Below are 18483 nucleotides of genomic sequence, written 5' to 3'. Positions count from 1 at the left end.
TCCCCTTCCCCTTCCCCTTCCCCTTCCCGTTCCCCTTCCCCTTCCCCTTCAGTGATTCCATGTATTAATACTCTTATCTTTCGTTTTGGATCCCTTTTGGGGTAAAATTTAAAAGACATGACGTAGCTCCCATCTCCACTAAAAATTCAACTTCTTGTCCCTCTGCTTTTCCTACTGTATGTCCCTTCTGATCCAATTGAATGCCCCACAAACTAAAAGTCCCTAATTCTTATCTCCCCCAGGAGATGTCAGAACCTCCTTCCTCTAGTCACTGTGATTGATTTCTTTCCTGCACTAACTCTTCATTCTGATAATTTCCTTCTCTAATCAGGCAATGCGGCCAAAGGGGCATTCCCGTTGTGTTTTAAATTCTCACAATACCAAAGCTCTCTCCCTTCGTTCAGTTCTAGATTTCTTCCCTTGTTTCCTGGCCTCAGCCCGAACCCTGAGCTTGGCCTCTTCCTCAACCCCCTTCACTTGCAGATTCCTTGCTAGGGCCACTGCCAGTAAATTTACTTCCTGTTCTTTTGCTTTTTTTCCTTTCTTTCACTGGCTGAGCCTTCTATTTTTCTGTTCACCCATCATAAACGAATACTGCTACACTTAAAATCTTTTGTAGAGTTTCCCCTTGCCAGCACCGCTCAGCATCCTCTCTTCACCTTGGCATTTTGCTTCCCCACAAACCTAGGTCACCAGGGTGCCAGGGTGGTTAGCAAACACATGCAGCACAGGACAGGGGTGGGGTGGGGTGGCCCTTCCCATTCCCCTGGCTGTAAAGCAGCAGGATTAGCTAGCACATTAGAGGTCATAGGATGGAGTCCAGCAGCCAGTAAAGAAGATGGAGGAGGAGGAGAAGGATCGACAGGTAGATTGTCAGGCATATAAAATGGAGCAGAAGTTTTTGGAGCCAGTCCGGGGTACAAGTATCTGCCCACGCAAATGTTATCTTTGTCAGGGTACTTTTTCCTGTTCCCTCTTGGCTCTAATGCTCCTGTGCCTGTGCCCAATTATCCCAACACACCAGTAATACGTTTGAGCGGGACACCTATCTTTTAGACAATATCACAGGAAAGTTTATTCTTCCTGATCAAAAGTCCTTGCGGAGGCCACTGTTGTGCTGGATTACCATCTTTTGTTGCAAATGGCCAGTCTTCCTGGCATAACATAACGGCGCGTTCTTTTGACAAGCCAGCTAGTCCTCAGTCTTTTTCCAGTTTTGCCGTACCTCAGGTAGGGGCGTCCCCTTCTTTACGCAGGCACGTTTCCCATCGCCTAGTGCGCCTTACGCTGATCCGGCTGTGCACCTTTTGAAAAGCTGCAGCAGGGGAGGGACTCAAACTCACCCCGTACTTCCTCCGGAGAGGGACTTGAACCCCCTCTGAAGGTTTTCTTTCTGAGATAAGGCCTGCTTTGGTACCAGGAGCTTGAGAAACAAAACCTGCTCTCAGGGCTGGGGCAATGTTAATTATTGTGGTCTGGAATTATCTCCTTCTCGTCTGGACCTCGAGAAACAACACCTGCTTTCAGTGCTGGTGTACTGTTAATCACTGCGGACTGGAATCAACTCCTCCCTTCTCTGGGGTCTCTCCTTGGGACCACCACTGCGAGAGTAAAGCAGTCTTTCACAGGCACCCAAACTCCTTCCTTCAGTGCTGAAGAGTGCACAAGGCAGCTAGCCTGCGGCTGTGGGTGTTTGGCCACTCCCCACCCCATGACTGTGGGTGCAATCGACATAACGACGATGAAGGAGAGTTGAACCCTGCAGAAGCCAAAAGCTAGGGACTGCAACTGCGTGAAGAGACCAGAAACTGGCCTAGCAACCCCAGCTCCACTTCCCCCTGAAGGGTATAAATAGGTTGGCCGTGGAGGCCGTCTTCGGCTCTTCGTGAGTAACAGCGAGTCTGCCAACTTGCAGAACCTCTCGGGATGAGTACACCCTCCCGCAGTTACGTTGAGTGTACATTGGCCACCGAGGTAATGGTGAGTGAGATGAATGAGAATTGGTTTGCCTCATTCATTCATTTGCGTATTTATAATTAGTGTAAGTTAGCTAGCTTTGTCTGTTTACTAAGTAGTTGCCATTAGCATAACTTTTAGTGTAATTAGAAAATAAGAATTCTAGTTGAGCTAAATTTTAAGAATTTTTGCTTTGTACCATTGCAACTTGTGCAGTAAATTTTGATTTTTGGGACAAGTTCTGGAGTTGCGGAGTAAATCTCGTTCTCCCCTCTAACCTCTCCTCTCTCATCCCACACAAAACCCACGCAGTCCGGGACCATAAAGTAATCGATTGTCCCACAACATTTCTGGTACCAGGAGTGGGGCATGGCTTGACAAGATGGGGATTTTGGAAGGACATTTATGGAGGCATGGCATCCCTAAGCTTACCTCTTGTTTGTTAGCAGGAGGTGCTGAGAAAAGATGTTTGTTGAATCAGTTAGACAAGAAAGAAAAGTGTATTAAGCATGTGGAGGCACGGACCACCGTTTTGGAAATTCGGTTGCAGTCTCAGAAGACAACTGCGCAGAATGACGCACTTTGAATTCAGCAGTTGGAGACTGCGGCCAAGAGTATGCTGACTCGGCAGCTAGCGTCTAGAGGAAGAACTCCAGATCCTTTGACGTTTAGGGCTCTAGTCTAAGCTGGTCCTGAGGATTGGGAGAGAGATACTTGGTTTGACTCTGATCTGTCCAAACCCTTGGATGATGAGAACTCTGTGAGTGAGACCATTCCAGTGAGGCCTGTGGTGAAGTGGGAAACCACAGGTGGGTGAGGGGCTCCATCTTGCACAATCATGAAGACTACTAGCTATGATCCAGAGGCATTGGTTAAGGTAGCTGATCAGTATAGCCATAAGCCTGGAGAGTCCCTCTAGAGTATACGACTCGTGTGTTGGAGGATGGGGGCTATCGCATTCTTCTCTTAGGTTTGCCGGTCTCAGGGAACTGGGGGCCAGGGGTGTTTCTGTCTGGCACTCAGTGGGATACGGCGCCCATTACCCACTGTGTAGCAGTCTGGTGCAGTGGTGTGCCTTGTTTAGAGAGAGGCAAGGCAGCCTGTCTGCCGGTAGGAACAGTGGAAGGAATTAACCTGAGGATTTCTAAGAGCATCTGTGGAGCAGTTGTGTGAGCTGAGAGCGTTTGGCTGGGGCCCTTCAGGGAATATTCCCCTGCATTGCCCTATGGAAGCCCATGTCTCCTGGAGGTGCCCAAACCTATAGAGGGGTATAGGGAGGGCATTGGGGCCCTCAAAGCCACTGGGAAGATGGGGGGATATTGGAGTCTCCAAGGCTTTGGGGTTCCCCAAGCCCATAGGGAGGCATATCTAAGTATCTGAAGGGAGGATGTCAGGAGGATGGGGACAAACTCTTTTCAGTTGTCCCATGTGACAGGACAAGATGCAATGGGCAGAAATTGAAGCACAGGAAGTTCTGCCTGAACGCGAAGGGGGATTTCTTCCCTGTGAGAGTGATGGAGCACTGGTGCAGGCTGCCCAGAGAGGTGGTGGAGTCTCCTTCTCTGGAGATCTTCAAGGCCCGCCTGGATGCAACCCTGTCTACCATGGTCTAGGTGACCCTGCTGAGCAGGGAGGTTGGACTAGATGATCTCCAGAGGTCCCTTCCAACGTTATCCATCCTGTGATTCTGTGAACTGTCCCCATCCAACAGCTGCAGGCATTTCAATAAGATAATAAAGGGGGACCTCATCTAGTATTGCCCACTAGAGTGGTATGTGCTCTGGTGCAATTTTTAATAGATACAGGAGCTCAAATTTCTCGAGCAGTGGTGGAAATATATCTTGGTAGGAGTAGAAGTATGTTTAGGCCTAATATGTGTACATCCCTGTTCCCATGCCACTGGATGTGAAACCATTCAAGGCCTGACCCACTGGTTTGCCAGTCTGCCTACACCAGAGACAATACAATGCAATAATGGCATTCACTTCTCTAACGAGACAGACAAAGAACGAGCCAAAATATATGGAATGCAATGAGTCTTCCATGCTCCTGGATACCTTCAGGCCAGCAGAATGGTAGAGCAAGCAAACAGGTTGCTAAAGTTGCAGCTTCATTTGAAGAATGCCCAGTGGGTGATAGGCTCTGGACATCTGTTAGAATCCTGAGCCAGTGACTTGAACCTGCTGGTATCCCCTTGTCACGGGCTTGTCCACCTGTGACAGAACAACTCTCTCCCCAAAGAAATTTGTGAGAACTTGCAACCAGTGCTGATGTACAAGTACAACTTCCAGCAGTGGAGACCATTGTAACTTGTGCAGTAAATTTTGATCTTTGAGAAAAGTTCTGGAGTCATACAGTAAATCTCCTCCCCCCTCCTCTTCTCCCTCGCGCCACACATGGTCCAACACTGTAAGAGTCAGTTATCCCGCATCAGGGGCCCTTAAGACAAAGAATATAGAAAAGGCAGAGATACTGAATGTCTTCTTTGCCTCAGTCTTTACTGGGAAGACCAGCACTGAGGAATTCCAGGCCCTGGAGATGAGGGAGAAAGCCTGGAGAAACAAAGACTTTCCCTTGGTGGGGGAGGATCGGTTAGGGATCACTTAAGCAAACTAGACATAAACAAGTCCACAGGCCCTGATATGATACACTCATGAGTGCTGAGGGAGCTGGCAGATGTCATTGCAAAGCATCTCTCAAGCATCTTTGACAGCTTGTGGCAATCAGGAGAGGTAATTGATGATTGTAAGAAAGCCAATGTCACTCTAATCTTCAAAAAGGGCAAGAAAGAGGACCCAGGAAATTACAGACTAGTCAGCTTCACCTCTATCCCTGGAAAAGTGATGGAACAGCCCATCCTGGATGTCATCTCCAAGCATATGGAGGAAAAGATGATCAGAAGTATTCAGCATGGATTCCCAAAGGGGAAATCCTGCTTAACCAATCTGATAGCCTTCTATGATGGACTGACTGGCTGGATAGATGAGGGGAGAGCAGTGGACATTGTCTACCTTGACTTCAGCAAGGTTTTTGACACTGGCTCCTATAACATCCTCATTGATAAGTTCAGGAAGTGTGGGTTAGACGAGTGGACAGTGAGGTGGATTGAGAACTGTCTGAATGGCGGAGTTCAGAGGGATGTGATCAGTGGTGCAAAGTCTAGTTGGAGGCTGGTAGCTTGTGGTGTCTCCCTGGAGTCAGTACTGGGTCCACTATTGTTCAACTTATTCATCAAGGACCTGGATGAAGGGACAGAGTGGCTCCTCAGCAAGGTTGCGGCTGATACAAAACTGAGAGGAGTGACTCGGACTCTAAAGGGCTCTGCTGCCACTCAGAGAGACCTAGAAAGCCTGGAGGGTTGGGCAGAGAGGAACCTTATGAGGTTCAGTGAAGGGAAGGGCAGAGTCCTGACCCTGGGGAGAAATAACCCCATGCACCAGTACAGGTTCGGGGCTGACCTGCTAGAAAGCAGCTCTGCAGAGAACGACCTGGGGGAATCCTAGTGGACAACAAGTTGACCATGAGCCAGCAAGGTGCCCTTGTGGCCAAGAAGGCCAATGGTCTCCTGGGGTACATTAGGAAGAATGTTGCCAACAGGTCAAGAGAGGTGATCCTGCTGCTCTACTCAGCCCTGATGAGGCCACATCTGGAGTCCTGTGTCCAGTTCTGGGCTCCCCAATACAATAGAGACATGGAGCTACTGGAGAGAGTCCAGCATAGGGCTACAAAGATGATGAAGAGACTAAAGCATCTCTTGTGTGGGGAAAGGCTGAGAGAGTTGGGACTGTTCAGCATGGAGAGAAGACTGAGGGGGGATCTTATCAACGCATTCTCAGCCCCCAGCCTGCTCTCTCACTACTCATCAGGCGCTGCATTCCCTGCAAGTCCATCCCTGCTTCTTTGTACTGTACCACTCTGCTGCTGGCCTACTTTGTTCTTGCCTACTCCTGAATATCTTTCTCACAGCCCTGAGCTCAGCCCCCTCTCACAGATACCTGCTATATCCCCAGCCTCACTTGTCCAGTCTAGCACTGGAGAGCTGCCTTCCAAACTTGACACCCTGCCCTCATTCAGCAGTCAGCTCCTGGACACAGCCGTGTTTCTAGAACAGTGCCAGGGCACAGGCACAACTCCACAGCCCTCCGTGTGGGACACTGCCAGGCCCTGGGGCATAGGTGGGCTTCAGGCTAGCACACCCAGCCCACGGACCATCACCAGAGAGGGTAGGGTTTTGCCCAGGGAAGGGGCATCCCTAGGGCAGCTGGAATGAGCCCTGGCTGATGGGGAGAGTCTACCAGGCTGGCCGTGACCAGCCTGGCCAGGAGCTTACTGCAGGGAAGGAGCTCCGCAGTGGTTATTTTCCTGGCATGGACAGCAATTCTCCCTTCTTTCAATCCTGTTGCCAGCTCTTGAACCCAAGCTTTTCACCTTTGCTTGTATCAGTCTATCCCTGAAACCCTCTCTGAATCCCTTCTTCTTTCCAGCCTGTTCCTACATGCAACCCTCCTGCTTCAATCACATACTCTCAATCCTGCCCTCACACCACGGGCACCATGATCTTCTCAAACAGACTGAGGAGGAAAAGCTGCTTCCTCCATCCCGCACTCCAGAAAAGACACTCAGATGTTTCGTGTGCTGAAATCCCTTCTTTCCTTCTCTGGCATCTCTCAGGTCCTCAAAAAATGCATTTAATACAAAGTGGAGGACAAACAAGATTCCCAGTGAGTCCTACTTCCTTCCCCACCTTGCCCCAGAGTGCACAGGTAAATAAAAATCATACCTTCTCTCTCCAATGCTCTGCATCTGCAATGTTCTCAGCCCAGCTCAGACCCTTCTTTTATATGGACACAAGTTATCTAGAAAGTAATATCCCCTTCCTGTTTATACAGACTGGTGAAAAGGATCTGTGCTTTCTGGGAAGTGGCACATACGCACGGAGACAGCTTGCGGAAGTGAAACTTGGTAGCTGAGGCAGACAGATGAAGAGCAACAACATCCCACCCTCTGGAGCCCTGCTAGACTTCCTTTCCTGGCTCCTTAGCTTTTCCCACCTCTGTTTCCTGATTGTTTTGGTTGCACAGTGGTGCCAGCTATTGCTGTATGAAACTGGTTGTGTGCTGAGGAAGATCTCCATGTTAAAGGCAGAGACAGCCTTCAGGAATCTGCTGAAAATCTCTCTGATATGCTTCTCTTCCCCTCAGTCCTCCTTTCCCCTTCCAATTTCGTTCAGTAGCATCCTCCCTGGGCCCACTTTTCATCTTGAAATTCTTACAGATTTTGTTCATTCTCCTCAAAAATGTCTGCTTCCCCTTCATTGCGTTATGTCAGTCGTTTCTCTCCAGGTTTCACACCACAGCTGTTCAGCTGAACTCAGCTCAAGGAGGTTCAGCTTGTGCAGCACGGGGTCTCTGCAGTGAGGGGTCCATCTGCCTCCATGGGAGAGCAAGTCCTGGTTGCCTGCCCCGGGGCGAGCTGATTCTTGCTCTAGATTTGGTTGGGCACAGTGGGAGTTTGGAGATGGAGACTAGGTTACACCCTGGTGTGCTTATCTAAGGTCCAAGAACTGGACACCATCTCCAGTTACTCCAGTTCTTTCCACCTAGTTCCCATTCTACAACAGTAGTCTCCTGCGATTCCTTTTCATCTCTCCTCTCCTGTACTGCATCTTTTGTCATCCCAGCCTCAACCTTCTACTCTCCACAATCACTTTTACCACTGTTTTCTGCCTGCTCTGCTCTTCATCCCCTCTCCCTTCACCTCCAACCTTTGACCCTCTGACAACTCTCCATTCTTGTCCCAAAATGAAAGAACAGAGAATCAGGAGGTGGCAGCTTAGCATCATCTAGGATCATTTCTAAAGAATAATGGAAGTCAACCTTTCCTCTCCTGAGTGATGATGGCCCAGCCACCAAAGACTCATCAGGGGCCTCATTGGGGATACTAAGCTGACTAATGCTGAACCAGATCATTATTCCTAGCTGTCTATTGTGTGCAGTAGCAAATAAATAATTTGGTTTTTACTTTTAAGACAAAAGCTTTCAAAGTCTCTAGCCATATGGCAAAATGTGCCTGAACAGAGTGAGCCAGAGACCAAGGGATACAAAAGTCTCAAGCTGCACATGGAGACTGATTTCGAAGAAAGGGAGTTCACCTCCATTAAATGTTAACATCTGCTGTGCAGACGTTTATATCCAGCAAGAGCTGCTCATCACAACTCCCTTCATGATCAGTGGAGAAGGGCAGATGCATGCTCCATCTCCCCTAGAGCAGTGTCTCACAGAGGCAAGGACTGTCCATGTCTCTCCCCTGCCTTCACAGGCAGCTGGGGTGACCAGCTCACCAAAGCCAGTGTGAAGAAACTCCAGCCTTGGCTGCAGAGCACATTGCAGAGGGCTACAGCAGGGTGCTGCTCTCTGCTTCTATCCTTGCATTGGTATGTCATGAGGACTTGTCAGGGTTGCAAGATTCAATCTGCAAGAAGACAAGGAGAAGGAAGCTGCTTGTGGGTTAGGTATGTGGGAGATGAATGTTTAAGCTGGGGCAGGCTGAGGATGGCTAAAATGTAGTGGTTATCATAGAATCAGTAAGGTTGGAAGGGACCTCTGGAGATCATCTAGTCCAACTGCCCCACTCAGCAGGGTCACCTGGAGCATGTTAGGCAGGCTTGCATCCAGGCAGGCCTTGAATGTCTCCAGAGAAGGAGACTCCACAACCTCTCTGATGCCTGGCTGTTCTGGCACATCACATCTCTGTGTGCTCTGTTCAGGCACATCACATCTGATTTACATGCTGAAGGTGCTGGGATCAAGCCCCAGTGGAACCAGCACCAAGAAATCTTTGGGAGGTTGGACTGGATGATCTCCAGAGGTCCCTTCCAACCTTGCTGATTCTATGAAGTGGCGTGATCTCAAAACAGGTGGCCCTGAGTCAGAAGAGTTGTCTGTAGACAACTTTGTATTTAAGTAAGTCTGCTGGTGATACGCAGCTTGTGGGTAATAGTTCAAAACTGGAGGTGTTTGCCACAGATATTGGAAACATCCGTGTTGCTGTTTCCTGCAGGGGCCCCTGCCAAAGGCATCCCCTCTCAGCATCCCCCATGGAAAATGTTTGGAAGCAGGCTGAGCCTATTCCTGACCTTCAGTGCTAAATTAGTCACTATGTCAGAAATGGGAAGAGAAAGGAGCCTAGTCATCCAGTTTCAGTTACAGAGCCTGGTTTAGCCTTCTCAGAAAAAGACTGATTTCTGCAAAACACAGCAAACCTGAGTCATGAATAGTGAAAAGAGGAAAAAACAAAGTGATTTTTAAATCTGTTCTGCACGTGCATAAAGAGCACTAGCTTGCAAGAGCGGTGCAGGGACTGGTTTTTGTCTATCCCTGAGGCATGGTGTTTGTCTGTCCCTGTTTGTCTGTCTGTCTCTGAGGCCTGATGGCCCCTGAGGTCACAGCTCCAAACCCAGTACCAGCCCTGATAGTCAGTTGCTGGGAGGGGGGGGGAGCATGTTAGACAGGGTTGCATCCAGGCGGGCCTTGAAGATCTCCAGAGAAGGAGACTCCACAACCTCTCTGGGCAACCTGGTCCAGTGCTCCGTCACTCACACAGGGAAGAAATTCCCCCTCACGGTCAGGCAGAACTTCCTGTGCTTCAACTTCTGCCCACTGCCTCTTGTCCTGTCACATGGGACAACTGAGAAGAGTTTGTCCCCGTCCCCTTGACACCCTCCCTTCAGGTACTTGTACACACTGATCAGATCCCCCCTCAGTCTGCTCTTCCCCAGGCTGAACAGGCCCAGCTCTCGCAGCCGTTCCTCACAGGGCAGATGCTCCAGCCCTCTGAGCATCTTTGTAGCCCCACGCTGGACTCTCTCCAGTAGCTCCATGTCTCTCTTGGACTGGGGAGCCCAGAACTGGACACAGGACTCAAGATGAGGCCTCCCCAGGGATGAGKAGAGGGGCAGGATCACCTCCCTCGACCTGCTGGCAACACTCTTCCCAATGCACCCCAGGAGACCATTGGCCTTCTTGGCCACAAGGGCACCTTGCTGGCTCATGGTCAACTTGTCATCCACCAGCACTCCCAGGTCATTCTCTGCAGAGCTGCTCTCCAGCAGGTCAGGCCCCAGCTTGTACTGGTGCCTAGGGTTATTTCTCCCCAGGGTCAGGACTCTGCACTTCCCTTCCCTCCAGATTGGTTCCACAGCACCACTTGTACCTGCGTTTTATCGGGAAGGTGCCCTGCCGCCACGGGGCCACCGATGCACCAGAGATAAACCGGAGCAGTTGCTGTGCGCTGGCTGTCACCCGGCAGCCAGACATGCCAGCCCCAGGCCTGAGAGCCTGGTGGTCCTCTCCCTGGATGGCCCCTCCACATCCCAACAGCCTGGGTCCTGCTGCCGAGATGAGACCGGGATCGTGCAAGACCCACCAGCCACCTCTGCAGTGGGTTCCTCTGTGAGCAGGGTGTGGGGGGGCTACAAGGGGACCCCCTAAGGGAAACCACCAGCAATTAGAGGCTTCAGGATCTCTGAGCCAGGGAGAGCATTTCTGTGGAATCTTTGGGAAGAGCTGATCCTGTTTTGGGCAGGAGCATGGTCTAGCCAGTCTCCTGAGGGCCCTTCTAGCCCTGTCTGCTGAGATCTAACAAAAGTAATTAAACTTCTGGCAGCCTTCTTCCCTCATCGCTCTGAGCCAGCTGGGAGGTGAGGTATTATTTCTGATGTCCCTATAAATTAAAAATGACAAGCATGAGGTAGAGAAAGGAAAATAAACCTAAATGAAAAAAAAAAAAGGTTGGACATCAAAGGCATGGTGAGAGATGGCCACATGCTATCTTCAAGAGCTGGCTACAGGCTTCAAACCAACAGGAAAATAAACCCAGCTGAGAGAGAAAGACCCTCCTTAAATAATACACAATCCTATTCCTTTTCTTGCGAGCCTCCTGATACTCCTACACTCCTCCTGTCCTCGTTTCAGCCTTCATCCTCTTGGGTGGCACCCAGGTGGGCTTGGTCTCATTATCCCTCCCTCAGCTACCTCACAGTCTTTCAGAGTGTCCCCATGCCTTCTCCTGCCCAGACTCCTGTGCTTGGAAAATGCTACTACTCTTTGCCTGCAAAGCAACCCCTCGAGCTCTTCCAGACCTCCACCACCCTCGCAAGGGCTTGGCCACAACCACCCTGGCATGGCGGACTCATCACTCTGGCCAGGCTCTGCCTCGCTGTCTCTTTTATGCTCTTCTCCTAGCTTGGGCAGGACTTGTCACATCAAATTTTGGCCACCCAGAGGTCAGGCTTCAAGTTAAAGCTCCCCCTCTCTGCTTTCCCTTGAGCCTTGTTAGAGGGACCAGCAACAACTGAGGGCAACTCAGCCCCACATCCTCGAGACCCCAAAGTGAGAACGGGAGGGATCCCCCACAGAGGTTCAGCTCTCACCTTTGGCAACAGGAGAAACCCAGACAGCTAATGGGAGATGCTGGGCTTTGGGTTGGTTAAACTAGTTGTGTTAAATCCCATCCATTATCATAAACAAAAGGGACCTGAGGGCAGCTCAAATTCGTGTATTTACGTAGGTAGGTATATGCATACATATACATATCCAACACCGCGGGTGGCCACAACCAACCTGCCCTGGGATGGCTCTGCCCACATTGGCCTTGGCCCCCGGCGCCAGCGACCAGCCAAACCACTGTAGCAGCAAAGATGACTGAGCTCGCCCCCCAGCCCACGCACTGGCACGGTTTCGACGACCAGCCCAGAGGTAACCCCGTGCCCAGCTCTCTGCCTCTTCTCTTGCAATGGGCTGGCAATCAATGCTAGTGCTGGCCCTAGCACAAAGTGGTCCTGGTCCACAGCTAAGACATCTGTTCTGGCTGTGAAGCACATGTCTAAGCCCCTTCTCAGGTCTGGATCCAGCCACCAGGTTATTAGTGGCTAATCCAATCCATCCAGGTTATTAACACACAGCAGATGCTGAAGAGCTCCCTGGAGACCAGAACTTGAGCGTACCTGGAGCCAAGGCTGTATCCAGTGAAGYCCCAGGCAGGCCTGGCTGCACATGCTGCTGCCAGCTGCAAGTCTGCGGCATGCAGGCGTGGTGGTGTGCCCACCAGCCATCCTTCGGCCCTTGCTGCAAACAGCCCAGGCACCTGTGGGCAAGCTCCAGCTCTTGGTCCTCACCAGAGCTGAGCTCCCTCAGCAGCCATCAGCAGGGCTTTGCTTGGGAAGTGGAGCCACGAAGTCACTGTAAGTCATTTATGGTTTATGCCAGAGGCTGTCACAAAAGACATCGTCTTTTTTCATTTGTGAAGAAGAATGAATTCTACTCTAGTGTGACATAAGACAGCCTGTGTCTCACTGCTCAGTTAGAGCTGCTAGTTAATTAAGGGAGCTGTCTAATGCAAGAGGCTTATTCCTCAGCTTTTCATTTTTCACTTGGTTGATTCTTCTTTAATGAAGAGAAGAACGAACAAATGAATAAAAGAACAACAGTGGCTGGCCAGGTCTGAGTCTAGGCCAGAAGGGCTTTCTGGCAATTAACAACCTCTCTTGTCCGTTCGCCTCTGCAGCACCGATCCCAGACAGGACTTTCCTCAACTGCACATTTTAACACTGCAAGTGACCTGTTATTAGAGCGCATCTTTCAAAGGACATGGCAGATCCTCCACATCTGACTTTTTGGAAAACGCAGCAGACAGCCAGAAGTGACTGGGTCTGTTTCAGGGGAGCTCAGAGAGCTCCAAGCTCAGAAAAGATGCTGGAGCAATGCCCTAGGCCTGCAAATCCAGGTCCTACACAACTAGATATGTAGGAGTAGAAGCCAGGTAACACAAGAAGCCAGGTATGGCCACAGGAGGYGAAGTACCACCACTCCCAGCCTAGCTGCCAGGGAACAGCGTGTTGGGTGACTTTCTCACTGTCTAGCAAGATCTGTCTTAAGGAAATGTGCAGAGACTCTGTTTCAATGCAAGGCTCTCCTCCCTCATCTGCATGGGCTGTCCTTAAATGCCAAGGTTGTGTGACCCTCAAGGAAAGTCACAAGAGCTGCTTCTGGCTTTAACACCTCAAGCAGGATGGCCTTCCCAAGGCTGCCCTTCCAGCAGGCAAGATGGCTGTGCCACAGCACGCAAACTGGCGTGCTTTTCTCCCTGCTGTTTCCTAGCTGTGGGCAAGGGAATGTGCAGATTAGACAGAGTTTCAGAATAAACCTCGAGCAGAGCTGTAGAGATTTCAATTATGTGTTCTGATTACACAAGAGAAATCAGCCTTTGCCACCTACCAGCAYGAGCAAGGAGCTTGATGAACCGTGTGTTACAAGACAGTAATTAATAACCTCTGAGCCCAGTAAACAAAGACACCACACAAAACCTCCTTCCCTCTAACCAAAAGAGCTGACAGTCACTACGAAGCCTCAAGAGAAAGAGCAATCCAGAGGCACACACGACTTGAAGGCAGTGAGGAAGGGGGTGCAGTGGAGACACCTGGARAAGCACCCATGTTTCAGCACCCAGGAGACGCAATGCAGGCTGGCATTGGATTGAAACATTGACATGCTGGAGCGAGTCCAGCAAAGGCCACCKAGGTGCTCAAGGGCACAGGACGCAGGAGGAGAGGCTGAGGGGAGAAGGGGAGGCAATAGGAAGGTCTCACAGGCACTTGCAGGCACCTAGCAAGTGGGTGCAGAGAGGAGGCATTCAGGCTCTTCCCAYTGACACACAGGGATGGGATGAGGGGCAACAGCAACACGATGAAATTCCCACTAGATACGAAGAAATGTTTTTTCCCTAGGTGGTGGTCAGGCGCTGGAACAGGAGCTCAGAGCCGCTGTGAGATCTCCATCCTCGGGGAGACTCAAACCACGGCTGGATTCAGCGCTGAGCAACCTGTTGAGGAGGGGTTGGTCCTGTGACCTCCAAAACACGCCTTCCAACCTAATCTCTTATCTCCTGGTTGGTGGTTCACAGAGCTGCCCATGGTTGCTCAGGCATCTGCACACTGCTGTGGCAGATCCAAGAGTGAGGAAGGGCAGGGCCGGACCGACTGCCTTTCTGTTCATCCCAGCACCACAAGTCACCCCAGCGGTGGGGAGAGCATCGCTGCCCACAACCCAGCCCCTGCAGATAGGACGGGAAGCACTCCCGGTCACGGCTGGCTCTGATGGGCTGTGAAATGGAGACGGCTGCCGGGGGTTGTCCTCCGCTGTGGTCTGAGTAAGGCCAACTCGTGCCCTGTTGTGCTCTGCATCTGTCTGGGAACACTTTGGCCCAGGGCCATCAGGAGGAACAGTGTTGCTACATAAAGTGACAGGGACAAAACCTGAACTGACTCCTGTCAGATCAGACAGGAGGCAGAATAGCAGCCGCTGTGAAATGAATACGAGATGACAACCACAGCGGCACGAAAGAGAGAGCCCTTTCACAGCAGGATCAGCCTCCACCACACACGTGCACCAACCAGGACCACCAGCAGCAGCATCCCGCTGTCACAGGAGCAGGGGCTGCACTGTCATCGGAAAGAGCCCAGCGGTGGGCCCTGCCAGCAGCTGCACAGACGGCTTGGAGCAAAGTCACACGAGGAGTGTTTGCACATCTGCAACCCACAGCTGCCCTGGGGGACGTGGGCAAGCCAGAAGTGCTGGAGCATGGGCCACGGCCTGGGAGCCATCACTCTGTGGGACACGTGGGGCATGGGAAGGTCCACCTGGACAAGAAAGGACAGTAAGAGATACAAAAACTCCTACAAAAATCAATTTAATCACTTTGAAAGAGCCAGTGCCATGCAGATCTAACTGGATTTCCAAAATTACTCTGAAAAGGTCCCCAGCAAAGATCACTGAAGTTGACAAAGATGGGATAAGAGGGAAGGTCTTAACATAGATAAATAGTGAAAAAGGGAAAAGAGTAAATGGCTAATTGTTACCATGGAGGAAGGGCTCCATGAAATTCCACATATCCATGAGAAYATGAGCTAGGGCCATCACCCTCCTTGGTTTGCATAGTGGTCTGGGAGCCTCTCTGTTATTTATGGTGATGATGGGTCTCACCTGGCCCTAAGGCTGAGTGCATCCATCTCTGGGATGGGCTGGGGGCAGCAGGGGCAGGCTGCCCCTTGGGTCCTCCCCCCCCCCGGCTCCTCTGTGTGCGGGTGATGAGCTTCTATCATGTAACCTCCCCCAGGGAAGCTGCTCACAGCTGGAGGAGAGACACTGGCAGTAACCTGTGTGTCCCTGACACATCCTCAGGGTGAGCACCTCAGCATGCGGCCATGGCTTGAACACCACGAGGAGTCCTCCCWTAGGTCCTGGGTCACCTGTCTGCACCATGCAGGTATCTCAGATATCCTGGGACACCTCAGACAGCTGGAGCAGCCTGTGTTCAGGCAACTAAACCAGCCCTGCAATCAGGAGCTAGAAACTAAAATTAAGCAAGACATAAGCTAGCCTTTATGGCCACAGAGCTGGCCTACAACTTCCTGCAGTAACAAGCCTACTGCTCCCCTGCATTTGGATGCCAGGGCTCAGCTTTTCCTTTCTTTTCCTTCCAAATGTGAATGTGAACTTTATTTTGATTTTCAAGTCCTTGTCCCTCTCTCTGCTCTCATCCGTGATACCTCTGGCAGGAGGGCTGGACTCTGCACACTTGCACCCTGTGCTTCATCCTATCCCCATCTCCCATGTGGGTGATGGCTCTGAGTTCCCAGTCGTCGCCAACCAGCCCTTGCTCAGCCCCACCAAGACCCTGGCCTGGGTGACGTGGCTCTTTGCTACAGAGGAGCATACAGTCAGGATATCAAAAGTAGGTTCCTGCAGGAGGGCTGTTCTGGCTGCAGAGTTAAATGTCCCTCCTGGCAGTTTGATCCTGTTTCTATTAAGCTTAATGATCCTGCAGGAAAGTAGATCGCAGAGCCTTTGGGCTGTTGCACCGTGAGGAACATTTGTTTCTGAAGCTCATTAGTTGCTTTTCCCCTCGCTCCCTCTGCTGCCTACCCCCACACCCTCTTTCCCGACTGGATTTCAGGGATGGCTGGCTGGTGAAAACTGCCTCCCGCATCAGGCTCCTGTGAGTGTAGTGTGCTGACGGGCACAAGACATGCAACGCACAGCAAGGGCTGGGGAGGATGCCCGTGGGGTCACAGCGTCACAGATTCATAGAATGGTTGAGGTTGGAAGGGACCTCTGGAGATCATCTAGTCCAACCCACTTGCTCAAGCAGGGTCACCTAGAGCATGTTAGACAGGATTGCATCCAGGTGAGTTTTTAATGTCTCCAGAGAAGGAGGCTCCACCTGGCTCATAGTCAACTTGTCGTCCACYRGGACTCCCAGGTTCTTCTCTGCAGAGCTGCTGTCCAGCAGGTCAGCCCCCAGCCCGTACTGGTACATGGGGTTATTTCTCTCCAGGTGTAAGACCCTGCACTTGCCCTTGTTGAACTTCATGAGGTTCTTCTCCGCCCAACTCTCCAGCCTGTTCAGGTCTCTTCGGGACAGGCTCAGGCAGCTCTGGGAGATCAGCTGGCCCTGGGGACCTTGGTCAGCCAGAGGGACAGCTGCCAGGCTTCACCCTGCTTTGAGTGCCCTGCATGCAGAGAGCGGGCAGGGACTCCCTCGGTGTGTCCCCCCTCTTAGCCTACTGCAGCCTCCCGTTAAGCCCTGGGTGAGCCTGGGTGCTYTGGGCTGGCATGAGAGGGGTCAGGGTTTCCTCCCAGGTTGTGTTTTCTAGCTCTTTTCTGCCTCCCTCTGGAAGCGGGAGTTGGCAGAGAGACACTGTCATAACTCCACACTCAAATGACAGGCTCTTTCAGTACAGGACTGTGCCTGTCTGACACCCACCCAATGATTCTGAAAGACTAAGTTTAAGGAGGGGATTTACATGATCCTTTGAAAGACAACTGGAGGGAGCGCTCACCTCTAACTTCAGGCTTAGAAAAGATGAGTCATTGCTTGGCAGGACACCACAGCCCCAGCACTGTGACATGGATCAACTCTCCTTCTCCCTGTTGCTCCCATTTCACTTGTAAACTCTAGGTGACACAGGAACAGCTGCTATAATACAGGTGAGAGGCAACCTTGACGTGCACTTCTAGATACCGCCTYGGCCAGCAGGAGCGGGGCAGCAGGGAGTTCTGGAGTGAAGTAAGTGGACTACAAAACTATTTAAAATATTCACAAGCAAATCTCATCAGCAGAGAAATAATCCCTTAAAAAAAAAAGTGCAACTTAGTAAAAGCCATCAACTTGCCCCTCACCAGTTAGGGACTGCAGCTAGCAGACCAGAAACACCTCTCCTGCTCAGACTGCACGTTCACGAAGAGCGTGAGAATCGCTACCATAGCCTTAGCTTCATTAACAAAGCAAGCAGCTACATAATTCTGTTACATGGAGCACATTATCTTTAAAGACTGTTTAACTCAACATATCCTGCAAAAAATAAGATTGCATGAGGTTATTATGCAATTTGCAGCTGCAGGAAGAAACATCTCTTGTGCATGCAGGTACACATGGAGCTCCCAACACCTCTGCTCCGACACAGCTACGGAAACATGCATTTGCACATATGGGAACCAAGGGCACGTCTTAAAGCATGCACAGGTATGCAGATGTAACAGCCTGGAAGTGCACAAAGGCTGGTACAGATGCATGCATTTATACCTTATCTCATGTAGTCCAAACTATAGTGTTTCTTCCTGTCATTAGGTCTCAACTGACTGCTATACTAGTAACCAAAATTGCATGTCTGAAGCAGTAGTTCTGCTTGCCTGGCCAAGATACCACGTAAAGCTCAGACTGGACTTAGCTTAGTTTCCTAAATGTGGATGTACAGACCATTTTCAGTCATCTGGATGCCAAATGAGGCCTGCCTGCAGCTTATTCCACAAGGTGTCCATCAAGAGAGTGCAGGTGCTTACGCCACATCTCCTCAGTATGGCACTGCACAGCCATTTCTGATCTGCCAACAGCTCAATGATGCAGAATTTTAATTTACTGGGAAGCAGGACACTGCATTTCCTGCTTAAATGTACTTAAGAATGAACTCAATGTGTACTTCTACAAAGACAGACAAACACAGGCCCCTTCTCCCCTCCAGCCAGCTGGTTCTCGCATATAACCTCAGTCATCTTACTGCACAGCAGCAACACTACAGGAGATTTCTAACTAAGAGCAAACAAGAGCCATCTGCTCTCCCACCCCATCCCTCATCTCARCTCTGCCTCCCTTAACGCATGGCCCTGCAGAAAGGTGTCTTGCTTAAGTGGTTGCTTTCACACAAGGAGCTCAATAAAGATTTTTGCAGGCTGTTTTAGAAGAATGTGTAGTTCCTGAGCRAGTAACACAAGCCATCCTCAACATAACAAAAAGAGAACATAAGGAGTGAGTGAGGAAAATAATCCAGAATATTAACCAAAAGGCCTAAGAACAACTGAAGTTTATCAACAACTTGATTCTGAATAAGTGTTATGTTGTGCTATTTCTGCATTTTCAAAATGCTAGACACCAAAAACATGCAGATTAGGGGGTCACAGAAAAAGCAGGAATTAC

Source organism: Rhea americana, unplaced genomic scaffold (genome assembly GCF_003343005.1).
Source record: "Rhea americana isolate MKP2758 unplaced genomic scaffold, rheAme1 scaffold_348, whole genome shotgun sequence".
In the NCBI taxonomy this organism is placed as follows: Eukaryota; Metazoa; Chordata; class Aves; order Rheiformes; family Rheidae; genus Rhea; species Rhea americana.
The sequence above is the reverse complement of the archived record's forward strand: the minus strand, read 5'-3'. Positions refer to the sequence as shown.